The following is a 12829-nucleotide window of genomic DNA, read 5'->3' as shown; positions in this document are numbered from 1 at the left end:
AGTCCATGACCCAATGAAGCTTGCAAACCCCGTACAGCAGACACACAAACATACACACAAACCAATGCCGATTAGCTTAAGCAATAGATTTTAGGAGGAAATTTGAACACCCCGAGGAAACCCATGTGAACACCACTGTGTCATTGTCCTTCCATTCATTATTTACTGCAATTTTATTTTTCTAAACACAGCCTGATAAAATGATGTAAGACATATGGAGAAATGAATGGTGCTACTTAAATACAAGGATACAGTATTTTCTTGAAAGACAAAATTGGAGATGATTTATTTACCATTAACATTCACCCTGCTAAGACTACCTCAACTTAGGACACTGCAACATGTTACGTGCTCTATTTTAACATTGTAACCCAGCTGGTGTGAAATAAGTGCCAAAATGTATGCTTTAAGTATTTTTCTGTTAGATCTTATATATTTATACCTTTTTTTTTTTTTTTAACGAATAAAATTTTTATTGGTTTTTTCAAGGTTTTTCAAAAGAGGTACAGAAGAAAAAAAAAAAAAAAAAAAGGGAAAGGGTACATAAAGGGGATGGAACACATACACAATATCCTTGAGAAAAAATACAGCGTCAAAATCAAATGCAATTGACTATACGTTGTGTACATTCGGCTTGATTAGTACTTTACACCCCATCAAACAAAAGATCATTCACCAGCGTCATTGTCATTAGAGGGCGAGGTAAGTGAACGTGATGGATTTCCCTCCCCATCTGTCACATAATTATGCCAGGCTCTCCACTTAATCAGCGGGGACGATGTTGACGTGGAATATGGGACACCCAGGGTTTCCATTTCAAAATTGAAATTAATTTTGGAGATTATCTTGGCCAGAGTAGGGGGGAGAGGCTGCTTCCAGGCCTGGGCTATGGCTGCTTTGGTTGCTATCAGTATCTGGCCTGTCACGTATCTATCCCAACTGGGAAGAGAGGGGGGATAATATTGCAATAAAGCTAACTCTGGTGTGGGGAGGACCGAGTGACGAAGGACTGAGCTTATCATTTATACCTTTTTTTAAAGCTGCTGTATTTCTGCTAAGGTCATCAAGAAATATGCACAATGAAACTTTTTTAAAATGGTGTTTTATTAAGACTAAATGCTGGTTAGGTAATACATGCAGGTTTCAACATTCCTGGTAGGGCATTAATGTCAATTTCAGTTATTTTTACATTTATATTATGAAGTGCTCTTTTGTTGAGTGTCTTGACATTCAGTCCCATTCCATCATCTCTACTTATGCCAGTAAGACTAAGGGCTAGAGATGAAAATAATTAGTCATTTTTTACTGTTTATTTTTCTAAGTTTACATTTTTAGACAATTGCATAATGAGAAAAAACAACCAGAGCCAAAAAGATAATGTAGAGAAACAGTTGTAATCATCATCCACTTTCTATTAGCCAGACTGTTTTCTAGAAAAATCTCATCACCTTTGTAGCTGGAAGACACAAGTCCATGAAGTTTAGTTGACCCAAACTAACCTCAACCCCAGCAATGCAGATGTTAATAGAATACTTTTCTTTGTAGATGGTGGTCTATTTGGCTGTTTTAGATCAGTAGTCCTTAATCATTTTTTTTCCACTGGGACCTGTAGTGTCAGTGTGCCCATTCTTCTGGGATCCAAGTGTCAGTTTGACCATTGTTCTGGGACCCCAAATAGCGGTTCTTTATAGAATTTATTGCATATCTCACAATCAAGCGGCAACAAAAATAGATTCTTTGGTAACACTTGGGATCCTGATTCACAGGTTGAGCACACCTGATTTATACCATATTGGCCTATATGTGTAAGACTCCTCTGTCTGGATATTATTTCTGCCTGAAATTTTTTCAGCCTGACCAATATTGTTTTAGTTATAAATTGACCAAACTTATGGAACCTCGTAGCCTGACCAAAGAATAGCTATATCTGTCCAATTGTCCATACATTCAGCATTCAGGAATATGGCCAAAAACCTTAATGTGCGTGACGTGTCACCCAAACTATGTAATTTACATGTTCTAGTTAGCGATACTGTAACAAGATACCATAAAAGTTTATATTGCCATCACCATCTTCCACAGCTTGACTGCACTGGCAAATGCTATATGGAAAGTAAATTTGTGTTTCCCCCAGTCTCATTGGACATGCTTTAGTCATCTTTACAGTCCTAGTTATGTAAAGTTAAGCCAATGCCATTTTTTATTATTATTTATGGTTGGATTTTTTACACATAATGCCCTTCATCATCAAGAAGATGATGATGGTGAATGGTATGATAAGTATGCTGCATTAACAAGATACGCTTAAAGCATATCCTACGCTTGAAACGTTTCTTCATGCAGCAGATGCATTTAACATAATATGCAATGCAGAATGAACACGGAAATGCAGCATTTCTGCTACACAGATTTTCTGTGAACACTCCAACTGCGCATCAGGCCCTATGTGTCTGTGAACAGAAAAAATACCAGAAAGCAGAGGAGGATACAAGGCAGGATCCTGCATAGCTGCAGCAAAGCACCTCTTCTGGGTCAACTGTGGCGCCTTTTATCACTTAATAGATTAAGACATTTACAGGACATATTGAGAAGTTGGCAAATCTTTGCATTGACCTTGCATATAATTGTACATACAATATTAATAAAATCCAAATTAAGGTGCCTTCCCCCCAAAGTAAACAAGCCTAGATTGTTTAGTGGTTATTTATCATTTAACCCCTCCATTCCCTTTATTAATAACACATAGACATTTATCAAAGGGCGCAGAGCACTATTGGTGGTAGAAAGGAATAACAGAACAAATCCATTAAAAAAACAACTTAATTCTTGAACTTTTTGTTACAATACAGTTTACCATATAGAAAACATTGTGCAGATCAATTGTTTACATGAAGTGACGTTGTATTGAGGTGGATATGCATGAGGTAAAGATAGCGGAGGATAGAGAGAGGGAGGGGACACATGAAAGTGGAGTGAAATAGTATTGAGTAAAGCATATTTTAATATAGATATATATATTCAATAAATGTAATCTACTTTTAACTTTTGCCAATGTTATTTTTGTAAATTCTATGAAATGCTTTCAATTTATTTTTTTTTTTTTAATTTATTTGTCTTCCACATTGTTGGAGTGAAAGTCATCGGTTGGGCTTTCATCCTCACTGCACATAAGTGAGCCAGCTTACACACAAATAAGGACTGGGGTCAATTGTAATAGAAGAACAGAGAACTGTCAATCAGCCTAGAATCAGGATTAGTTAATGATCATTAATCTAATGGCACAAAATTAATCCGATACTGTCACAAAGTTGCAATTTCAAGTCCAAATGTCCCCCCCTGCCAAGGAATTCCCTTTGGACTAAACTCGTTAGCCAGAAGTTCTGTCTCTGTGGATTCCTTGAGCAACAAGTTCTCTCACCCTTGATGTGGGAGGTCTTCCGGTTTGCTCCCTTTTTGGGAAAGGGTGCTACCACTAATTTAGATCACAGTTAACTGTTCATGTCTTATTTATGACATATGCATTTTTATTGGCGCTTAAATTTGTATTTTTATGAAATACACTATTTTGAGGCTTTTTGCATTTTCTTAATCTACCTGAGGTAACATTGCTAAGCTAGTTTGAAGATCTTGAAGTTGGTGAAGACCCCAATGGGATCCATTTCCGATATAGGAGTGGAGTTGTAATAATTGAAGACTGAGGAGGAATCCTCTATTCCATGGTATTTGATGTTTATCAAGTACCATTGGTTGGATCGTCTATTGTTCTTGTTACTGGGACCTATTTTTTGGTCCATTTGGAAGTGGAATACCTTTCTGATATTTACAAACCTGAGGAACATTTAGAGATAGTAATTATTTAGTGCCTGATCTTTAACAATTGAAAACAAATGAACACATTGCTTAATGATTGGTTGATGCTTTTTTATTGACAATGTAATATACGACCATCCATCAAAAACTGTATAATACCATCCATTTGAATTGATAAAATATCTTTAGCGGTTTAACAGCTAACAAGGGATTAAGTTATCTGTAATCAGTGATGGTTTCTCGTCACTACTTTGTTTAAACATGGAAGCAACCAGTTACATTACCTAGTTGAAGGGCTGTGTACGTTTACCCGGTTGGGTATGTATACCCGGTACTTAGAACACCGACACTTAGTAAAATGTCCAATGCCTGACACTAAATATAGACTGACCTTAATAATGACAAGTGAAATATCCGAAACTGTTCGGCTACATTCCGAAGACAAGAATTCATGGCACAGCATTTTGACGTCATTTTAAATGGTGACCGTCATATGGTTTTAAAGCAGCAATGCCAGGTCCCGATTCCCGAACCCTAACCCTAAACCTACCTGAATAATAACACTTAGCTTAGATGAGTCCCTGAATTGCCGCTTTAAAACCGCTAATATGACGGTTGCCATTTGAATGATGTAAAAACGCTGGTACATGATTACTTGTCTTCGGAATGTAGCTGAACAGTGTCAGATACTTCACTTGTCATTATTAAGGTCAGTCTATATTTATTTAGTGTCGGGCATGTAAGCATCGGAAATTTTATGTCGCTAAAATAACTGTCTGTGTTCTAAGTACTGGGAACATGACTACCACTGGATTAGGGCTTATTCTATACCATGTCCATTGAATAAGTTCAAGGTCCCAAGTGGGGACACATTTGTTAAAAATCTCAGTGCATTTTGTTTTTATAAAGGTAAGTTATTTTTGCTCATTATTTCTCTGTTGCAGGGCTTTGGTCAGTTTATTTGTGCTGCCACTACATATATATATCCCCAAGTGTGCGATTTGAAAGTCCCAAACCCCCCCTCCCCTGTGCCTGTCTATGTTTTATGGATAGAAGCAACATGTTAAATCTGTTTGAAACTTACAGGAGCATTGGCTGTAGTTTGAGAGCCTTGAGCGTCACACTTGAGCATTAATGCTTTCTAATGGCAAGGACTACATGCATATCATAACTATAGGTCTCATATTAATCCCTTTAATGACAATATACTGTAAGGCTTTGTAACTTGACACATTTTATGTTTTTTTAACATGTGCTGGTAGAATGAGATTATGTTTTATTTTGTTACATATAGTATTTTATTTTCATTGCTTACATTTTATTTTAGTTTATGATTTTACACAGTGCCGTAACTAGAAATTTTGGTGCCCTGGGCGAGACAGGGCACCGGCACCCCCCCCCCCCCCCATCTAAGTGGGAGTGGCATTTGACAAGTGGGTGTGGCCAACCTGATGTGGGTGTGGCTAGCACTTTACTGAAAGAATTCTTATATATATATATATATATATGCACACACACCGTGGTGGGATTCCAATAAATTAACAACCGGCTGTCTGCCCTAATGACCATTTAAAGTATGGCAAAAATATATAGCGATAGGTATTGTAATATTTTATGCAGTTAATATGTGTAGGTTTAAGTGAGTTTAATATATTGTGACAAAAATTGTGATATGTTATCTTTGTCTCTCAAACAAACATTGCTGGTAGATGTAGGCGGGGGGGTGGAGAGAGAAGAGAGAGAGAGAGAGACTTAACAAACAAAATAATTTCTGTAGCCCAAAATCAGTTTTGTAGTCACTAAATAAGTTATGTAAAATATTAACTTACATGAACTACAAAGCACTAGTTTATAGTATCAGTTGGGTCTATAAAATAAGTTATATCTACAAGTTTAAGCCAGCCAAAAAGATGTTTGCCAGTTAATGATCAATGGCATATAAGATCAATTATTGGCCGGTTTCTTCTATACACCATCACATAATTAATGTTGTACCTTCAGTTATTAATTCAGTAATGAATGTCTTCATTATGAATCTAGTATACAGTATAGCTAGAATATTGTACCGGAACATCCGCAAAGTTTAGCTGCACAAGTGAGGTGTCCAGTCAGGTATGATATAAATGAGTGGAAGGAGGAGTTATGGATGGAGGGAGAGAGAGACTTACAAGAGTTTGAAGCTTCAGCCCTTAAGTCCGTCCCGCAGTGGAACGCATGTGCGTTCCAATGACAGGAAGTTCAGCATTTGGAACGCACATGCGTTCCACTGCGGGACTTAAGGGTTGAAGCTTCAAACATTTCTAAGTAAATGTCTTTCTCTCTCTCTCTCTCTTCAGCCCTTAAGTTCCGCTTAAGGGCTGAAGAGAGAGAGAGAGCCAGGTATGGAGCCAGGTAGCGGACAGCTGCTGCGCCCCCTTGGCCTTGCACCCTGGGCGACGGCACCGCCCGCACCACCCTGGTTAAGGCACTGATTTTACAGACTAAATTAGACAAAAATAGTAAAAACTTTTTTTTTTTAAATCTAAGATGTGTCATTTTCTCTAGTTTAAGGTAAGTATATGAGATTTTTCTCATACTGAAAGCTGACCTGGGTCTTCTTAGACCCAGTAGCACGCCATCCTGCACAAGGATGGTCATGTGATCATCAGAGTGTCCTGGATATGCAAGTAGTGTATCCTGAATATGCTGTATTCCATTGGACCATTGCTGGTAGTCTCCAGGTTTGAGGCCTCCATTGTTATGCACCATGAATAAATAAACAAGACCCGTTCAGGGTAAAAAATGTCATGGCCAGTAACCCCAGTAGGACTGCATTAGGCCTGTGTGCCATCTGTTGGGAACTTCTGATATCAGTGTCCTAATATTGCATTCTTCCCTGTAATTCCTCTTCAAGTCTGCCCCAGTAGGTGAGGTCCCCACCTCATGGTGGAAACACTCTGCTGCTACCATATTAGAGAGGATATAAATAACGAAGGACGGGCGCAAAAAAGGGGGGAAGGGTAGAGAAACATAGGGATTAAAAATGTAGAGGGGAGATCAGTCCCAAAGTCAATATGGATACAAATCTTCTAGTTTCACCTATACCGATATTCCAGATGGTGGACTTGCATCAATTTGACCCTTTCTATTCCATACAGTTTTTGAATAATGTGTCCACTTGCTTCAAAAAGCACCACCACGCTGTACTTTTACTCCTCTCAAAACCTTGTTCTTCTCCTTACCAGACTGCACATATGGGAGAGAACAGAGAGAAAACTCATGGTGTTGTACGTTTCTCTATTTATTGGATTTAGACATAGGGTTAAAAAACACTCACATTTTGTAAGCTAGAATCGCTCATATAAAGGTATCTTTCAGTCCGTACGTTTCCTCGATCAAACGGCAGTCTCCAGCTACTATATCCCAGCCACAATCAAACCAGCTGGGCTTCAGATAGCCCGGGTGAAACTCCGCAGCGTCAGAGGGGGCGTGGTCTATTATGTATCGTGTTCCAATTGGCCCAACGCGTTTCATCACAGAGTGACTTCATGAGGGGGTGTGTGCATTGTTCATAGTCCGTTCTTATATATTGGATTCCAGCCAATAGAATTCCTCTAATATCGATGTCCTCAAGTATAACATATAGTGTATTTTATGCCTTCCTGACATGTTAAATAAAAACTTAAATAACAAATAGGCTTCAAATTGTCATAACAATCATTGTCCAGTTAAAAAACGTTATGTACATACTAGTATATCTTGCCGTTATTACGATATATCCAATTACTAGCTTATAATATTCTTATAAAATCTCAATGATTCTAGAATTTCTAAAATTTCATGTAATATTAATAATCATTAGTTTTACAGAACATAACCATGTTTAACGTGCATTATGCATATTCACCTGTACATGAAAATTTAAAATTCTCTTATAAAACAAAAGATGTCCTGTGTCTCAAAATCTTTCCTTAGTTGGTAATTAAAATTATAAGAATTAGTATTTTGATTCTTAAAGAGGGATGTGAGGTATTTCCTGCATTCTTAAAACCTCCTACCTCCACAAAGATTATTACAAAAAAGGGGCCAGTTCGAAATCAATATTTAGTCCTAATGGCGTCAATGTTCTCATCTCATATATCCATTTAGTTTCTTCACAGTTTAGTTTTTTTGTGTAGTCTCCTTCTCTCCAGTCCTTTCTGAGTTTTTTAATCGCAATAAATTTAATTCCTAATGGGTCACGATTGTGTGTTTCCTTAAAATGTTTCGATAAGCTATGTATCTCCACCCCCAATTTTATATTGCGAATATGTTCTGCCACTCTGGTTTTCAATTTCCTTATTGTCTGCCCTATATATTGCATACCACAAGGGCAGGTGATCAAATAAATAACTCCCACAGAGTTACATGTCAGTTTCTCCTTTATCTGAAAACATTTGCCAGTAGTGTTGGATTTAAATTCTTGTACTGCCTTAGTGCTTCTAATTCCAGATGTTCTACATGGTATACAGCTATTGCAGTATAAAAATTGGGGTCTAGTGGTTTCATCTGTGAACCAATTTTTAGTATATAGTTGTTCCGGGTGGATTCCAGGGTAAGTGACTTGATTTGCTACCATATTAGATACTATTTTTTCAGCTTGCATGCTGAAATGTGATTTGACCTCACTCCTACTATTGTGATTTGTTAACTGAGCAACCTTTAAAACTTGACAGTAATTTTTAGTCTATTGAGCATAGTGCATATCTTTTTAAAGTAGACTGGTCACCTACCCATAGTAGAGGATGCCATATGTGCCTCATGCCTCAGTGATGTCACTAGTGCCTAGTGAATTTATAGGCTACATATTGGTTCATTAAACAAAATGGCCACCTCCATTTGTTGACGACATATGGCAAGATTAGAAGGGCCAAGGAATGCACTTTGATGGATATGTTTTTAGACACAATATTTTATTAACATGCATACAGTATGTAAGGGTCTTCCAAACATATAATATGGTGAAAATGGATTTGTCATTATTACTAAGAGCTGGGTTGGATAAATACTTACAGCTCTGCTAATTACTTTTCATACCCATTTGAGTTTGAGAGAGTATTGTAAGGATTTTGTATCTATAATAAAATGTTTGTGTTGATTAGCTTTAAATGAGCAAGATCAGACAATTTTATATTATTTGTGTCACTCACCGTACCGTGAGTGCCTCTTCCCGGACATTTAGGAACCGTGGCCGTCCTCCATCCTGAGGGTCTGCGCATGCGCAGCCCTTTCCTATACTTCAGTGTATGTTCCTTTAACTTAATTGGCAGATCAGGCAACACTCCCTATATTAAGCACCTGTGGTCAATACCACGTTGCCTGATCTTGGAGTCTCATTTCCTATGAGTCTCTGAAGGTGTTCCTGTATTCCTCGTGTTTTCAGCGCTGCTGATTCCTGTGGTTTCCAAACCACTTCTACTACTGTGGTTCCCATACCACTTCTACCATCAACTGTATCATCGTGACTGTTAGCTGATTCCTATCCGCTGCCTCCGTGCACTACAGTCTTCCAAACCACTTCAACGCTATTACTTATCATTGTGACTGTTTGCTGATTCCTATCCGCTGCCTCCGTGCACTACAGTCCTCTAATCCACATCACGCTATTATATTTCACTGTGACTGTTTGCTGGCTTCTACCCGCTGCCTCTGTGCACTCCAACCGTTACTTTACATCCACTCACCTGTTCCTCATTAAGTCCGTGAGCTGATTCCTATCCGCTGCCTCCGTGCACTACAAGCCTCCAGCCTGCAACTCGCCTGTGTTCATTACCGTGACGGTTAGCTGTTGTCTATCCGCTGCTTCCGTGCACTACAGCCTCCAGCCTACAACTCGCCTGTGTTCATCATCGGGATTGTTAGCTGATGCCTATCCGCTGCTTCCGTGCACTACAGCCCCCAGCCTACAACTCGCCTGTGATCATCATCGTGACAAGTTAGCTGATTTCTATCCGCTGCTCCTGTGCACTGCAGTCTCTTCTCAGCTCTCCTGTGTTTCCTCGAGACTGCTGCTCTCATTGCCATTTGCTACTCTCCGTGATCAACAGCTCCTGGTCTACTCTGCTCTCCCGTGTTCCATCGCTACTGACAACTATTGGTTGCTACTGGTTACCTCCGTGTACCGCAGAGCCCTGCTGCTGCTGACCGCGCTATCACCCATCTACTGCTGATCCGCTCTCCACGCCTTCACGTGTCCCGCAGGTCTACCCTCCTGTCAGCATTGGATTTATATCTCATCACTACTCCTCTGCTGGATCATCTCCACTCTCCTGGGTCCTGCTTGAGTCCAGTTCCACGTGTTACTGATTCCTGTGGATTCGTGTCCCTGTTGGTCTACTTATCTGTGCGCTGCACCTACTGACCGCTGCCTCAGCTATTCTGGGACTTCTCATCCAGCCGGCCTCCTGCCGCTCAGGTATCCCTGCACTCCTCTCTGACTGCCTGCTTCTGAACCACGGTATGCATACTTCTCATTGACTGTGCTGGTGTATTGCATATCTTGCTGGACTGTGTTGGTTCTCCTCTGGAGTTTGCTATCCGCTGAGTCTATTGCCATCATTGACTGTGTTAACTTGTGCTGGACTACTTCAAGAGACTTTCTATATTTGCAGACCTGTTCAGTCATTTATATATATATATTGTGCATGTTACTGTGGATCGTATATAAGGTGCCTGTGTATATCCTGTGTTGCAGCCTCTCCCCGTGCACCTCCTCACATATATATTCAGTGGTACAACTTGCTGCTAGCAGACCACTGATCCCTGTTTCCAGTATCACCTGTTCCAGTATCCTTTCACATAGCAGTGGTACAACTTGCTATCGCAGACCACTGACTCCCTGGATACCTCCACTTGGATTCCACTCCTTCACTCAGACAGCGGTACCACTTGCTATCCGCAGACCGCTGACTCTCATCACCTCCTCGTTTCTGTTGGACATTCCTCATCACTATAGCAGTGGTACAACTTGCTACCGCAGACCACTGACTACCTTCACGTGTCCTTGTCCTACAGTTCCTCGTGTACTATTGCCTCCATATTGCCAGTGCTGCTAGTCCTAGACTTTCCTGAGCATCTCATCATCTGCTGCTTCCTGGTCCGTGATCACCCAGCTACCAGAGTACCCTATTACCATCTACATTGCTCTGGTAAGCCTACCACCTGGTGATCCCTGGGTAAAGACTCCTAGTGCCCGTGACAGTAAGATCAGGCCATGACAGACCCAGATACGGAACCTACAGCCAAAGAGATGCTGCAGCATCTGGTCAGCCGTGTGGAGCAACAGGATGCCCGCCAACAGCTGTTACTTCAGTGTTATCAATCGTTAACCTCCCAAGGAACATCTGGACAGACTGTGACAGCTGCTACTGAGGCTCCTGTGCTTTCCTCCGTTTCCCCAGTGCCATCCCAGGTGTCTACAGCTTCTACGCTTCACCTGCCTACTCCGTCAAAGTACGATGGGGACCCCAAAACTTGTAGGGGTTTCCTTAATCAATGTTCAGTCCATTTTGAGCTCCAACCTCAAAATTTTTCTACCCATCGTTCCAGAGTGGCCTATCTTATCTCTTTGTTTTCTGGACAAGCCCTGGCTTGGGCCTCCCCTCTGTGGGAAAGAAACGACTAGTCCAATTGTCTTAGGCCTTCCATGGCTTCAGTGTCACTCTCCCCAGATTGACTGGCGCACCCCTCAAGTCACGTCTTGGGGGTCTGAATGTCACCATCGTTGCCTTTCCCAAGTCATTCCTCTCAAAGTACAGCAATCTTCCATCTCATCTACCTCACCAGGACTTCCTCCTCAATATGCTTCATTTACGGATGTTTTTGATAAAGCTCAGTCTGAACGTCTTCCTCCTCATCGTTCTTGGGATTGTCCGATCGATCTTCTACCTGGCAAGACTCCCCCCAGGGGCCGGGTCTATCCACTCTCGTTACCTGAAACTCAAGCTACATCTGAGTATATACAGGAGAACCTCCAGCGTGGGTTTATTCGACCTTCCACCTCTCCCGCTGGAGCTGGGTTCTTCTTCGTTAAAAAGAAGGATGGATCTTTACGCCCTTGCATAGATTTTCGTGGACTCAATGCCATTACTATAAAGAATCGGTATCCCATTCCGCTGATCACTGAGCTATTCGATCGCATCAAGGGAGCCCGTATCTTTACTAAATTGGATCTTCGTGGTGCCTACAATTTAATCAGAATCCGTTCCGGTGACGAATGGAAGACAGCGTTTAACACCAGAGATGGGCATTACGAATATCTGGTAATGCCTTTCGGGCTGTGTAATGCCCCCGCTGTTTTTCAAGGTTTCATCAATGAGATCTTCCGGGACTTATTATATGTATGTGTCGTCGTCTATCTGGACGACATATTGATCTTTTCACAGGACCTGCCTTCTCACCACCAACATGTGGCAGAAGTCCTTTCCAGGCTACGGAAAAATTCATTGTTTTGTAAATTAGAAAAATGTTCATTTGAATTACCCCAGATTCCATTCTTGGGGTATATAGTTTCCGGAGTTGGCCTGAAGATGGATCCAGACAAGGTGAATGCTGTACTACATTGGCCCCAGCCAACTACTCTTCGTGCTATCCAGCGTTTTTTAGGTTTTGCCAATTACTATAGACGCTTTATTCAAGACTTTTCTTCCATTGCATCTCCTATTGTGGTCCTGACTAGGAAGGGGGCTAATCCTAAGCAATGGTCACCTGAGGCTCTTCAAGCCTTTCAAACACTAAAAGAGTCCTTCTCTTCGGCTCCAATCCTTCGACAGCCTGATGTGACACTCCCCTTCTTCCTGGAAGTAGATGCCTCTAATGTGGGCTTAGGAGCTATTCTCTCTCAACGCTCGGAACAGCAAAAATTCCACCCTTGTGCCTTCTATTCTCGGGGCCTCCTGCCCGCAGAGAAGAATTATACTATCGGGGACAAGGAGTTACTAGCTATCAAAGCTGCATTAGAGGAATGGAGATACTTATTGGAGGGAGCTCGCCATCCGGTGAC

The 12829-nt window shown here is 40.9% G+C and overlaps 1 protein-coding gene across 9 annotated transcripts in view; it reads left to right on the top strand.

The window, feature by feature from the left end:
• Nucleotides 1-12829, top strand: part of ARVCF (ARVCF delta catenin family member) — an 803654-nt gene that overhangs the window by 278101 nt on the left and 512724 nt on the right. The window lies entirely within an intron of this gene.

This window comes from Mixophyes fleayi, chromosome 1 (genome assembly GCF_038048845.1).
Source record: "Mixophyes fleayi isolate aMixFle1 chromosome 1, aMixFle1.hap1, whole genome shotgun sequence".
NCBI lineage: Eukaryota > Metazoa > Chordata > Amphibia > Anura > Limnodynastidae > Mixophyes > Mixophyes fleayi.
Note: the sequence above shows the minus strand (reverse complement) of the source record. Positions and strands in the feature narration are given on the sequence as shown.